Source organism: Aedes albopictus, chromosome 3 (assembly GCF_035046485.1).
Source record: "Aedes albopictus strain Foshan chromosome 3, AalbF5, whole genome shotgun sequence".
NCBI classification, from domain to species: Eukaryota; Metazoa; Arthropoda; class Insecta; order Diptera; family Culicidae; genus Aedes; species Aedes albopictus.
This window is the reverse complement of record NC_085138.1, coordinates 170,708,385-170,723,842: the sequence shown is the minus strand read 5'-3', so window position 1 is coordinate 170,723,842 and position 15,458 is coordinate 170,708,385. Positions and strand designations below refer to the sequence as shown.

At 48.5% G+C, this 15,458-nt stretch overlaps 1 protein-coding gene across 13 annotated transcripts in view; it reads right to left on the bottom strand.

Moving 5' to 3' along the window:
* The window catches only part of LOC109402762 (ras-specific guanine nucleotide-releasing factor 2-like), an 839,143-nt gene that overhangs the window by 60,761 nt on the left and 762,924 nt on the right, over positions 1-15,458 (bottom strand). The window lies entirely within an intron of this gene.

Sequence of the window (15,458 nt, the reverse complement as noted above, 5' to 3'; positions counted from 1 at the left end):
ACGATAAGCAGACTAAGCACGATGATCTTGCCAATCGCTCCTCGGCGGCAGGTCTTACCATTGTCAACAAGATCAAATCGTTGTATGTAAACACTGGCAATCCTTCCAGTTTTACAGCAGCCGGGAAAGCAGTAGAGAATGTTGAAAGCTTCCAATACACTGAAGTTTTTTTTTACGCGGTTTTTTTTTACGCGGTTTTTTTTTACGCGGTTTTTTTTACGCGGTCCGTCCTAAAAAAAAACCGCGTTATTTCAAGACCCGTCGTAAAAAAAAACCGCGTTATTTCAAAAACCGTCGTAAAAAAAATCCGCGTTTTTTCAAAAACACGCGTGAAATACTCAGCACCACATCTAACGTGACTTGACTTTTTTTACGACGTTTTTTGAAATAACGCGGTTTTTTTTTACGAAATAACGCGGTTTTTTTTACGACGGGTCTTGAAATAACGCGGTTTTTTTTTACGCGGGACCATTACCGTCGTAAAAAAAAACTTCAGTGTATCTTGGTCGCCAAATGGCGGTCGATTTTGGCACCAAAACTATCTGCGAAGTTATCCGAAAATGTATTAACCTTACCAGTTTCTTTGAAAACGGCTCACTTGTGGCACACAACGTGTGCGTGGTGCCGTTGAGGGTGGCTGAGGACGCGACTACTCGAGGCTCGAGGGTTAAAACCGTTCAGTATTTTTATCGTTATTTTGTGAATTTAATGAAGACATGGTTTTTGAGTAATAAAATAGTACAGCCCTACTATTTATGTTTTGTAAATCCAACTCCAACAGTCAAAGCAGCCATCAACAACGCTGCCGAGAGCACTATCGGGTACGTAGAACGGAGTCGACGAAACGATTGGTTCGACGAGGAGTGCAGAGCGGTTCTGGAGGAGAAGGATGCTGCAGCATGGAACCCGACAGAACGTGGAGCGGTACAGAAAGAAGCGGAAGCAGCAGACCCGTCTCTTCCGGGAGAAAAAGCACCGCGTGGCAAAAGCGGAGTATGAGAAAATGGAACTGCTGTGCCGTTCACAAGAAACACGTAAGTTCTACCAGAAGCTCAACGTAACCCGCAAAGGCTACGTGCCGCAAGCCGAAATCTGCAGAGATAAGGACGGGAGCCTCCTGACGGACAAACGTGATGTGATCGAAAGGTGGAAGCAGCACTTCGACGAGCACCTGAATGGCGAAGAGAATGTAGGCACGGAGGACCAAGGCAGCGGAGGAAATGACTATGTTGGTGCAACAGAGGACGGGAACGAACCAACTCCCACGCTTAGGGAAGTTAAGGATGCCGTCCACCAGCTCAAAAACAACAAAGCGGCTGGTAAGGACGGTATCGCAGCTGAACTCATCAAGATGGGCCCGAAAAGTTGGTCACCTATCTGCACCAGTTAGTAGTCAAGATCTGGGAAACCGAACAGCTACCGGAGGAGTAGAAGGAAGGGATAATCTGTCCCATCCACAAGAAAGGCGACAAGTTAATGTGTGAGAACTTTCGAGCGATCGCCATTTTGAATGCCGCCTACAAAGTGCTATCCCAGATCATCTTCCATCGTCTTTCACATAGAGTAAATGAGTTCGTGGGAAGTTACCAAGCCGGTTTCATCGACGGCCGGTCGACAACGGAGCAGATCTTCACCGTACGACAAATCCTCCAGAAATGCCGTGAATACCAGGTCCCAACGCACCACCTGTTCATCGACTTCAAAGCGGCATACGACAGTATCGACCGCACAGAGCTATGAAAAATCATGGACGAGAACAGCTTTCCCGGGAAGCTTACCAGATTGATAAGAGCAACGATGGACGGTGTGCAGAACAGCGTAAGGATTTCGGGTGAGCTATCCAATTTATTCGAATCTCGACGGGGACTACGACAAGGTGATGGACTTTCCTGCCTACTCTTCAACATCGCCCTGGAAGTTGTTATGCGACGAGCAGGGCTCAACAGCCGGGGAACGATCTTCACGAAATCCAGCTAATTTGTCTGTTTTGCGGATGACATGGATGTTATTGCTAGAACATTTGTAACGGTGGCAGAACAGTACACCCGCCTGAAACGTGAAGCAGCAAAGGTCGGACTGGTGGTGAATGCGGCTAAGACAAAGTACATACTGGTAGGTGGCACTAAACGAGACACAGGACAAGCCTTGGAAGCAATATTACGATAGTCGGAGATACTTTCGAGGTGGTAGAAGACGGCTGACAATAACGTGAGCCATGAAATACGAAGGCGCATCATCAGTGGAAGTCGTGCCTACTATGGGCTTCAGAAGAAACTGCGGTCAAAAAAGATTCACCCCCGCACCAAATGTAGCATGTACACGAGACATGGACGATGCTCGAGGAGGACCTGCAAGCACTCGGAGTTTTCGAGCGACGGGTGCTAAGAACGATCTTCGGCGGCGTGCAGGAGAACGGTGTGTGGCGGAGAAGGATGAACCACGAGCTCGCTGCACTTTACGGCGAACCCAGCAAGCAGAAAGTGGCCAAAGCCGGAAGGATACGGTGGGCAGGGCATGGTGCAAGAATGCCGGACAACAACCCTGCAAAGTTGGTGTTTGCTAACCATCCGGTTGGTACAAGAAGACGTGGAGCGCAGAGAGCACGATGAGCGGACCAGGTGGAGCGTGATCTGGCGAGTGTTGGGCGTGACCGACGTTGGAGAGCTGCAGCTGCAAATCGAGCATAAGCGTAACTAGGTCATGGCTCTAGAGGGGCCAAGGCCATGTCGATGTAGATTTTTTATACTAAAATGACACTTTTCGCCTGAATTGCGTGTTTTTTTCCAAAATGGATTATTCTGGAGGGGGCCAGGCCCCCCCTGGCCACCCCCTATTTACGCCAATGAAATCGAGTATTATGGCGGCAATTGGGCGGCAAATTGTTGATTCAGTATTATCATGAATTTGATGTTAACTAAATAAATGAATCCTACAAAATGGTCCATAAGGTGAGTTGTAAAATGAGTGTATCAAGATTTCATCCTCTAAGAACAGCAGCACCGAGTGAATTTCGAAATAAATTGATTTCTATGTGTAGGCTTCCATTCTTTTGAACCAATTAGCCGAGGGCAGTATCCTTCAAAGTAATCTAGAACGTAAGCTGTACAACACTTATATAAACAAGACAGCTCATAAGAACGCTATAGATTTGATGGTTTCAACATTGTGATTTCAACATATTTAACTGTTTATTTTTTATTCTCATTCTCACTTAAGAATAGCGATGGTTTGCTTTTCTGCATCAATACAACAACCCTCAAGAGAAGCTGGATGGTATTAAAGTATTTAGGGAAGCCTCCAAAATGTCAAAACGTATTATGAATAATTAGTGTCTAAGCCTCTCCGTGACTAAGAAGCCATTCTTCGATACCAAATCTTACCGTAAACTTTTGCCCGCTTTGTTTTAGCATGCGGTTCCGGCTTGGGCAAACACAGCATCTCTCGGCTCACACAATTAGATGCTTATCCACGATGGTACCAGTTCATAATTCATCATAAGACAACTTTACGCAGCCGAGAAGCAGCCTTCACAAAGACCAAATCGCAAAACCATCATCGCCACTAAAGCTGCCATAAATTGCTTTAACCAGGGAACCAAACTTGGTTGGTCCGTCTCGTCCCTCTGGTTCGCACCTCCTTATCCAATCCACCCGAGGTTGTTTGCCTTCGGATGATACCAACGAACTGCTGTGCTGTGCTAACTTTAACCAGACACAGTGTCAGAAATTAAAGTTTATCACAATCTGAGAGACACTTTCAACGAAAAGAACACGGGGGACCATTACCATGGCGAAGAAAACTTTTTTCTTGCTATTATCCTTCAATTTGAGTAAGTACAAGGATGCGAAAAAATCCGCATCAATCTACTTTTGGAGCAGACGTACTATTTTGCATTGATAAAACAAAATACTGCTGTTGGAATTGGAAGTCCAGTGGGAATACTAACAAAAACTCCTGCAGAATTCCCGCAATAAACTCCAACAAGGTTCCCAGACGATACTTCAGAAATAATTTCAGAAGCATCTCCTGGAAGATTCACAGTAATAACTAGAGGATTCCCAAAAGGAACACCTCTCTTGGATTTCCAGAAAGAACTGCTGGAGAATTCCCAGAAGAATCCCCTGGAGGATTCCCAAAAGAACTCATGGACGAATCTCAGCAAGAACTCCTGGAGGATTCCCAAAGGGAACTACTGCAGGATTTTCAAAATATACTACAGGATTCCCAAAAGAAACTCCTGAAGTATTTCCAGTAGAAACTCCTGGTGGATTTCCAAAAGGAGCTCTTTGAAGAAGGAACTCATGAAGGATTTCGAGAAGAAATTCCTAGAGGATTTCCAGAAGGAACTCTTGGAGGATTCCCAGAAGGATCTCCTGTAGGATTACTAGAAGGATTTTCTCTGAGATTCCTAGAAGGAAGTCCTGGAGGATTCCAAGAAAGAAATCCTAGAAGATTTTCAGAAAGAAATCCTGGAGGATTCCCAGAAGGAACTCCAGGAGAATTCCCACAAGGAACTCCTGACGAATTTCTAGAAGAAACCCCCGAAGGATTCTCCGAAAGAAATTCCTGGAGGATTTCAAGAAGAACTTCTGGTGGATTTCCAGAAGGATTTCCTCTAGGATACTCAGAAGGAATTTCTGGAGAATTCCCTGATAGGAACTCCTTGAGGATACCCAGAAGGAACTCCTGTAGGTTTATCAGAATGATTTCCTTTAGGATTCCCAAAAGGAACTCCAGGAGGTTTCCCAGGAAGAAATCTTGGTGGTTTTCTAGAAAGAAATTCTAGAGGATTTCCAGAAGGAACTCCTGGAGGATTCCCAGAAGGAAGACTGTAGAATTACTGGAAGAATTTTATCTAAGGATTCCCAGAAGGAACTCCTGGAGGACTTCCCAAAAAAAAACCTGGAGGGTTCACAGAAGGAACTCCAGGAGAATTCCCACAAGGAACTCCAGGAGAATTCCCACAAGGAACTCCTGGAGAATTTCTAGAAGAAACTCATGGAGGATTCCCCGAAAGAAACTCCTGGAGGATTCCCAGAATGAACTCCTGTAGGATTATCAGAAGGATTTCCTCTTGGATTCCCAGAAGGAACTCCTGTAAGATTATCAGAAGGATTTAATCTAAGATTCCCAGAAGGAACTCCTGGAGGATTTCCAAAAGGAATTCGTGGAGGATTCCTAGATAAAATCCAGGAAATTTCCAGAAGGATCTTCTGTTAGATTACTCCTGGAGGATTCCCAGAAAAAAAAATTCCTGGAGGATTCCCCGAAAGAAACTCCTGGAGAAGGAGCAGGAATTCCTGTAGGATTCTAAGAAGGAACTCCTGGAGGATATCCAGAAAGAACTCCTGAAAGATTCTCAGAAGAAACATCTGAAGCATTCCCAGAAGGAACTCCTGAATGATTAAGAGAGGGAACTCCTGAAGGATTCCCAGAAGGAACTCCTATAGGATTCACAGAAGGGATTTCTGGAGGATTCCCAGAAGGAACTCCTGGATGATTCCCAGAAGAAACTCCTGGACGATTTGCAAAAGTATTTCCTCTAGGATTCTTGAAAGGAACTCCTGGAAGATTCCCAGAAGGAACTCCTGAAGGATTACCAGAAGAAACGCCCGGATGATTCCTTGAAGGAGCTCTTGGAGGATTCACAGAAGGAACTTCAGGATGATTCCAAGATAAATCACTTGGAGGATTCCCAGAAGGAACTCCTGGATGATTCCCAAAAGGAATTCCTGAGTGATTCCCAGAAAGAACTTCTGAAGGATTCCCTGAATGAACTTCAGGAGGATCCCAGAAGAAACAACAAGGGAATGCCCTGAAGGAACTCCAGGATTCCTAGAAGGAACTCCAGGAGAATACACAGAAGGAACAACTGCAGGATTCCCAGAAGAAAATCCTCCTCCAGAAGGATTTCCTCTAGGAATCCCAAAAGGAACTTCTGAAGAATTCCCAGAAGAAACTCCTGAAGGCTTCCCAGAACGAACCCCTGGAGAATTTCCAGGAGAAACTCTTGAAGGATTCCCAGGAGAAACTCCTGAGGGTTTCCCAGAAAGAACTTCTGGAGGATTCTCAGAAGAATCTCCTGAGGTATTCCCAGAAGGAACTCTTGGAGTATTCCCAGAAGGAACTCCGGCATGATTCCCAGAAGGATCTCCTGAAGGATTTTCAGAAGAAACTCATGTATGATTCTTAGAAGGCACTCCAGGAGGAATCCTAGAAGGAACACCTGGAGGATTCCCAGAAGCATATCCTGGAGTACTCCCAGAAAGAACTCCTGAAGGATTTCCAGTAGAAACTCCATGAAAATTCTCTAAAGAAACTCCTATAGCATTCCCAGAAGAACTCCTGGAGGATTCCCAGAAAGAACTCCTGGATGATTCCCTGGGGGATTTCTTGGAGAACTTCAAGGGAATTCTCAGAAGAAACTCCTGGATGACCTCCAGAAGGAGTTCCCGAAGGATTTCCGGTAGAATCTCCTGGAGCATTTCCATAAGAAACTCCTGGAAATTTTACAGAAAGAGCTCCTGGTGAATTCCCAACTCCAGGACGATTCCCAGAAGGAACTCCTTGAAGATTACCAGAAGGAACCCTAGAAGTATTTCCAAAAGGAACTCCTGGAGGATTCTCAGATGGAACTCCTGGAAAATTCCCAGAAGCAACCCTTGGAGTATTTCCAAAAGGAACTCCTTGAGGATTTCCAGTTGTTACTCCTGGAGAATTCTTTTGAAAAATTCACAGGAGGAATTCCTGCAGGATTCTCAGAAGAAACTTCAGGGGGGTTCCCAGAAGGAACTTCTAGAATATTCCCAGGGTAAACTCCTGGAATATTCCCAGAAGGAATCCCAGGAGTATTTTCAAAAGGAATATTTCCAGAAGGAACTCCTGAAGGATACCCACAAGGAACATCTGGAGGATTCTCAGAAGAAACTCTTGGAGGGTTCCCAGAAGTAACTCTTAGAGGATTTTCAGAAGGAACTCTTGGAAGACCCCCAGAAGAAGCTCCTAGAAGATTCTCAGAAGAAACTTCTGAAGGATTCCCAGAGGGATCACCTGGAGGATTCTCTGTAGAAACTCTTGGAGGGTGCCCAGAAGGAACTCCTGGAGGATTTTTAGAAGGAACTCCAGGAGGATTCCCAAAAGGAAATTCTGAAGGGTTTCCAGAAGAAACTCTTGGAGGGTTCCCAGAAGTAACCTCCAGGGGATTCCCAGAAGAAACTCCTAGAGAATTCGCAAAAGAAACTCCAAGAGGATTCCCAAAAGAAACTTCTGCAGGATTCCCAAAAGAAACTTCTGCAGGATTCTCAAAAGGAACTCCTGGAAGATTCTCAGAAGGAACTTTTGGAGGGTTCCCAGAAAAAGCTTTTACAGGATTCCCAGAAGGAGCTCCTGGAAGATTCTCACAAGGAACTCCTGGAGGATTCCCAGAAGAAGCTCTTGGAGGGTTCCCAGAAGAAGCTTCTAGAGGATTCCCAGAAGGAACAGGGTTCCTAGGAGGATCTCCTGGAGATTTTAATTCGACAGAAGGAGCTGAGCATTCTTCTTCAGATTTCGTATAAGAAACATAAACACACAATCCAAATCTCTGGAGCAGAAGAAGTGGAAGCCAAACGTCCTTGCCACTACCACTGTGTGCTCCGTCGAGATAAATGATGACAGTCAGCTTAAAATGATTATTATCCACAAGGCAAGTTCATTTATCACGAAAATTCGTTTTTGTGTTTCCACGGCTTCGCACACGGCTCGGGGGAGTTGGCACACTCACACAGCCGAGAGAGGAAAAAGTTATTGCAAAGGTAAAATTCTTGAAATAATTACCATGATTTGCCACAGCTACGGCGATGTGACGGTAATGCCGCGGGTCCGCACCGGTTTGATGCACGACGAAATGCTCATTTTTAGGTGGAGTAATATTGTAACTCACAGGATTACTCATTATATGCTCCCCAAGAGTTTGCACTGCGAAATGTGCGCTCGACTCGGCTACTAAGTTGGTCGCCGGCATTTCGAAGAGCTTTCCGGCTGAAGAATGGTGGTAACTAATGGTAACGGTCAGACAGCTTGGCGCCTGCCGGCTCTTCTGTGTGGTGCGGACTTTTGTTGTTCATCACTGCTGGAAGCAACTGTCACTGTTGTTGGTTGGGATGCTTGGCCGTTCCGCAGAATGTGCTGCTGTGTGTTAGCTTTTGTCGCCGACGAGCCGAATGAATTCCCATTATACAATGTAACGAGTTTCCTAGCAGCCATTGTGGTGAATAATGAAGTGAATTGTGGGTGGACGAGATTGAATTAGAAGTGACTTTGTACGAGAATGAAGATAATCGGTTGTACATTGTCAAAGGAAATATCAATGAAAGGCCGATACTGTTTCTTGGAAATGCTTATATTGTCATAAGATGTGGATATATGGTTATGCCCTAAAAGGTTAGTCGTGATGAAAAAAATATAATGTCATAGAGATGATTCAAGTCATACAGAAAGCAAAAATACCAAATTATAACATATTAAGGTTTTGATGAGCACCTCAACGGCGACGTTCCAAACACCGCACCCTGCTGAGGCAGCAGGGTCGAAATTCCTGGGGCCTGACGCACCTCCCCGCGTGCGAGTCAGCCACGTAGTCGCCGGCTAAGAATAGGACTACTAACTCCAATTCAAGGTGTCAAGCGACCCGTGCTGAGGAATGAGTGATCGAGGGGGTGAAAAAGATGCTCGATCTTTAACGGAGCCTGAGGGGTACCTGGGCACCCCCCACAGTAAGCTGTCCCTTACCGCGTTAATGCAGGGCTCTGGCGTGGTGGACCTTGTTGCCCGTGCGACTCGTGGGATGAAAAAATGAGCAAAAATTCAAGAAATCAAAATTTAGGTGGAAGTAGTGGTGCGATCAACCCCTTCACAAGAAGCGGGTTGATGAGATCTCCGACAAGGAGAAGTGAGGAGATAGGCGCTGGGAGTTGCGTACGCAGCTCAAGCGTAGGTGCTCCAGTCCACTTCCTGGCAAGCCAGCCGGTGGAGGTTATGGACGGAGCGTGGTTGTTGAGGGCCGTCAACCAAGAATCCAAAGGACGGTCCGCAATAGAGGTGGCTGAGCAGCAGCTTGGCAAAATCATCGACTTTGCGTCCACTAAGTCGAACATAAGCAAGGACCTCGAAATGGCCTTGCTTCGACTTAGGGTTTCGATCGACGATGCCAAGCAGGAGCACGCGGCACTCGCGTTGCTGACTGCTGCAGCAGCGGAGCCTGCAATTGAGAAAGTGCCGAAGTTCACCCAAACGGAGGTCTTCTCCTACGCAGGAAGTCCGAACAAGGCGGAGGCAACTGCTCGCGACAAACGGGACAAGCAATCGCAGAAGCGGGCGAGGCAACCGTCAAGCGAGGAGCTGTCTGGTGGTGCCCGCATGGCCAGGCGAATCATTACCCCGAAAGTCGGTAATAATGCCGGAAGGTCGGACCCCAGCCAGGGTTCCCGGAAAGCTGGGAAGGGTGGATCTGAAAAGGCTGGCCCATCCCGGAACGATGGGAACAAGGGGTTGCATGGGCCCTCAACAGCCACAGAGCAGGGCGATCCAATGTGAGGACCCCTCTTGGACGAAGGTAGAGCGGAAGAGGAAGAAGATGGCGAATCCGCAGGTAGTAGTGCAGAACGCCAAGCCAAGGCGTAGGGGGGCAGGTGTCAGGCGCGAGAAAGGCGACGCTATCGTCATCAAGACGAAACAGTCCAAGTATTCGGACGTCTTGAAGACGATGTGATGCGACGCCAAGCTTGAGGGTCTTGGAGCCGACGTACGTAGTATTAGTCGAACTCGTACGGGCGAGATGATCCTGGAGCTGAAGCGCCAGAAGGAGCACAAGGCTGGCAGAAGAGGTCCTTGGTGAGGGTGTGCAGGTGAGGGCTCTGTCACATGAGGCGACTCTGAAGGTCAAGGACATTGACGAGATCACCGAAGTGGAAGAGCTCGTCACGGCACTGCGGCAACAGTGCGATGTGCAGGTGGCCGCCGCAGCCGCTACGGAGAGAGCCAGCAGGGACACAGATAGCTTTGGTTCAGCTACCTGTGGCGGACGTTAAAAAGTCCGTTAAAGTAGGGAGTATAAAGGTGGGCTGGTGTGTATGTCACTTAACATTCCACAAGCCACAAGAGGTTTGCTTCAGGTGTCTGGAACCAGGACACAAATCGTGGGACTGCAAAGGACCCGACAGGCGCAAACTGTGCAGGCGATGCGGCGCTGAAGGTCATAAGGCCCAAAGCTGCACGAGTCCGCCCATATGCATGATCTGTACCGGGAAATCCTCGAACAACAGACATCCGATGGGTGGCCCAAGGTGCCCGGCCTTCAAAAAAGCCGCAGTGAATAACAAATCACAGTGCAGGTAACGCAGCTGAACCTGAACCACTGTGATGCGGCTCAGCAACTGCTTTGTCAGGCGGTTTCTGAGTGGGAGACGGATATCGCCATCATTTCGGACCCATACCGAGTACCCGCCGGCAACGGCAACTGGGCCTCGGATGGGACCAGGAAAATGGCGGCGATATGGACGACGGGTAAATACCCCGTGCAGGAGTTGGTGTCTACTACCTATGAGGGCTTCGTGGTCGCCAAAGTAAACGGGGTCTTCTTCTGTAGCTGTTATGCGCCTCCGCGGTGGCCGATCGAGCGGTTCACGCAAATGTTGGACCGCTTAACGACCGTGCTAACAGGGCGAAGGCCGGTGGTAATAGCGGGTGACTTTAATGCCTGGGCTGTGGAATGGGGAAGCCGTTTCACGAACCAGCGGGGTCAGATCCTGCTAGAAACACTGGCCATCATAGATGTCGACTTGGCTAACGTCGGTACCAAGAGTATCTATAGTCGAAATGGAGCGGAGTCAAATATTGACGTGACCTTTTGTAGTCCTGGCCTAACAAGTAGTCCGAACTGGAGAGTAGATGATGGCTACACTCACAGCGACCACCTGGCGGTTCGCTACAGTATCGACTACAACAACAGCAGACAGCGGATAGAAGAAGAGGCGGCTAGGCCAAGGCCAAGCCCTCGTAGGTGGAAGACATCATACTTCGACGAAGAGGTATTTAGGGAAGCGCTCCGCCGTGAGCGAAACTTAATCGGTTTAGACGGCGACGAGCTGGTAGCGGTGCTCTCACGTGCGTGTGATGCGACCATGCCTAGGCGAGTCCACCCTAGAAATGGGAGGCCACCGGCTTACTGGTGGACCGACGCGATTGCGGACCTGCGCCGCGCCTGCCTACGGGCTAGGCGGCGGATGCAGCGAGCACGATCAGAGGAAGAGCGAAACGAACGGCGGGTGGTGTTCGCCGCTGCAAAAGCCGCGCTTAAGACCGAGATAAGAGCAAGCAAAAAGGCCTGCTTTGAGGGTCTCTGTCAGAGTGCCAATACGAACCCGTGGGGTGATGCCTACAGGATCGTTATGGCCAAGACGAGAGGTGTGATGGCTCCTACAGAGCAATCTCCAGAGATGTTGGAGGGGATCATTGGAGGACTTTTTCCGCGTCATGATCCTAGTCCTTGGCCTCCTTTCGTAGGACAGCCGGGGACTGGGGCTGGCGATGAGGAAAGGGTCACCGATGTGGAACTTGCGGGGATAGCTAAGTCCCTTAGCGTAGGTAAGGCCCCAGGTCCGGACGGAGTTCCGAACCTGGCCTTAAAAGTAGCTATTGCAGAAGCTCCCGAGATGTTCAGGTCTGCTATGCAGAAATGCCTGGACGAGGGAGTTTTCCCAGAAGCTTGGAAGAGGCAGAGCCTGGTACTATTGCCAAAGGCGGGGAAACCACCCGGAGACCCGTCGGCATATAGACCAATATGCTTGATTGACACGGCGGGGAAGGTGCTCGAAAAGATCATCCTCAATAGAATGTTTAAGTTCACTGAGGGCGTAAATGGTCTCTCGAGCAACCAGTATGGCTTCCGGAAGGGGAGGTCCACCGTAGACGCTATCTTGTCGGTTACAAAAACCGCCGAGAAAGCACTCGAGCCTAAGAGGAGGGGAATTCGCTTCTGCGGGGTAGTGACTCTGGATGTAAGGAATGCATTTAATAGCGCCAGTTGGGCTGCTATTGCCGATGCGCTCTTGCGTCTGGGGATACCGGAGTACTTGTACAAGATTCTCGGAAGCTACTTCCAGAATCGCGTACTAGTTTACGACACGGAGGTGGGTCGGAAGTGCTTTCACATAACCTCAGGATTCCCGCAAGGTTCCATCCTGGGTCCGGTGTTATGGATTGTCATGTACGACGAGGTGTTGAGGTTAGAGTACCCAGTGGGAGTGGTGATTGTCGGATTTGCCGACGATATTACGCTCGAAGTCTACGGTGAAACGATCGAGGAGGTGAAGTTGACTACCGACCACTCGATCAAGGTTGTGGAGGCGTGGATGCGGTCCAGAAAACTGGAGCTGGCTCACCACAAGACAGAGGTGACGGTTGTTAACAACATGCAGTCGGCGCAGCAGACGGAGATCAGTGTAGGAGAATGCACTATCCTGTCGAAGCGCTCTGTCAAGCACTTGGGCGTGATGATCGATGATAAGCTTACCTTCGGTAGCCACGTCGATTATGCCTGTAAAAGAGCCTCCACAGCTATTGCGGCACTGTCCCGGATGATGTCCAATAGCTCAGCGGTGTACGCCAGTAAGCGCAAGCTTCTGGCTAGTGTTGCTACGTCCATACTTAGGTATGGCGGCCCGGCGTGGGGTACCGCGCTAAGTACTGAATGCTACCGACGGAAGCTGGAAAGTACTTACAGGCTTATGTGTCTGAGGGTTGCAAGCGCGTACCGTACCGTGTCACACGACGCTCTCTGCGTCATTACTGGTATGGTGCCTATCAGCATTCTTATCAGTGAGGACATGGAGTGCTTCGAAATGCGCGGCACAAGAGGCATACGCAAGACTGTCAGGATGGCCTCTATGGTCAAATGGCAGCGCGCGTGGGACAGTTCCACCAAAGGAAGGTGGACCCATAGGTTGATACCGAGGGTAGATAGTTGGATTAATAGGCGCCATGGGGAAGTTTCATTCCACCTGACACAGGTCCTTACAGGTCATGGTTGCTTCCGACAGTATCTACACCGTTTCGGGCAGGCGGATTCTCCCGAATGCCCAGTGTGCAATGGTTTAGAGTAAACGGCGGAACACGTGTTGTTCGTGTGCCCGCGTTTTCGCACAATGCGTGACCGCATGCTTGCCACATGCGGGGAGGACACAACTCCGGACAACTTGATCCAGAGAATGTGTAGGGATGAGATTAGCTGGAATGCCGTTTCAACGGCTATCACCCATATCGTCTGGGAGCTACAGAGGAGGTGGCGCGTGGACTCGGAGAATGGCTAGTCCAGATGCAGTACAAGAGGTGGTCCAGGGGTTCGAAGTCGGCTTCGTAGGTCATACCGGTGCCCTGCGGTCGAGATCGACCCTTACAGCGATTAAGTGGCCGCGGAGAGGAAGTCCCGATAGCGGTGCTGTCGTGGCGTCGGTCTACTGGGTTGGATCCAAGCCCGCGGTTGGAAAGGGGTCCCCGGCAAGGGTCGGGGTAGGTGAGCTCCTGCTGTCTGCAACCTACGGGTGCATCTGATAGGGCCTGAAGGGTAGTGATACCCTTCTTTTGCGGGCAGGTCAGATCGGGTTGCACGTGGGCATCAGTTCTTGATGTCCGCTCAGCAGTAGGGCGCGGGCGGGGTTGACCCTGCCCGCTTTCCGAGGACAAAGGGAGTGGCGAGGACCACTCGGGAAACTGGCTAAGCGCCAGCATACTATCGTGATGGACTCTCCAGAGCGAGTCATCGATGTTCGTTGCTGCAAGGCTACGGCAGCTAACCTTGAGGGTGCGATGTGCACTAGCCCCTCTCTGAAGCAATACCTTCTTGGTGGTTCCGGAGAGACGTAGGGTTTGGCGACCATAGGAATGTGTTTTAGTGGGTCGAGGAGAGAGTAGTCCTGGCTTCTACCGGCATTGTAGAAGACGGCCTCATCCCCACACTACCCTAACCTTCCTGTTAGGGTGTCTGATGAGCAGATTTATCCCCCTATGGTTTAGAAAAAAAAAAAAAAAAAAAAAAGATGCATCCTAAATCATACCTTCAACCTTCCCTTAACTCGGCCTTTATCACGACCTTGGCGGCAAACACCCTTTGTCGCTCATTTCACTCCTCATCAGTACGTGCCCACTGCATCCGCTTCCTAGCCCATAGGCAGGCGCTAGGTTCAAGCTATATCACTTAGCTTTGGCATCAGTGTGTAACACTTTCGCGTGTGAAATTTCTTTTGTGTAATAATCGACTGCCGAGCATACCCAATGGCAGTTCCTGCTGGTAGCTCGTTGAGTACTCCTTAATTCCTTTACAATCGTCACAACTGCTGATAAAAACCAAGTTCTACAAAATATCCGTATCAAAGGCAACGTCCACTTTTTGACACAATTATAAATACTTCCAACGGCGAGTCAAATCCGTCTGAAGTTCAATTGAAGCATTGATTGCACTTTTTTGCATTATTCGGTACCACTTCTGGCAATTTTCGTTACCCGAGCAAAAAACATCCGCGCTTTAACTGCGCTGCCGCTGGTAATGGTCCTTGGGGCAATTGCAATTCACTCCAATTGCCGAATCACCGACTCCCAACACCTCTTCCCCCTGAGTCAATCGGTGCTGTGGTGGCCCACTTTTCAAGTCTGGGACGGGACGCAGTGCTCTCGTGGCAGTAGGAACTCGTGTTCCAGTTCCGGCCCCGTGCCCCAGCACCATTCAGCACAGCAGTGACAATCGCGTCACGGAAGCCAATAATTTGCGAACCCATCAGCACAAAACTCATGAAAATTTCAATGCAATTAAAAATAAAGCACCATAAAACGAATTGCGATGCATAAAAACCATCTGATTAAAAAATTAATTTTTAAGTCATAAAAACAATTGCCGAGACCGTCGTCGTCGTCGTCGTCGCAAAACTACTGACCGAAAATGGACAAATGGACGCCGGGGTTCGCATATTTGCTTTATTGCACTTTGCTTGCTTTTCTCGATTCCGAGCGCCCCCGACCGAGCGGAGAAAGAACACAGCATACCCATTGCAAATTATTGAAAATACAGCTTTCCAAGAAACTATTTTTTTAGTTCCAGGTTCCATTTGAATTATCTTGGATACTCGAGAGTTATTGTAGGACAGTTTTGGGATATTCCAGTTCGGGAGCTTCAGATAACAACAACATGCATTGAACTGTAAGGTTATGTTCAAAAATCAATGCATATCATATGGGGGATGATCTGAGTAGTTCAAGCAGATCACGCTCAATTTCTGGAAACTACAGCCGTAACAGTAATGATTTTTGACTGTACAATGTTTACGTTACTCACTCTACCAGGTTTCGTATTCCAAGCTTTTTACAAAAATTACAATGACTTTCACAAATACCGTCATTTCATGTTAAGATAAAATTCATCTTCATTATCA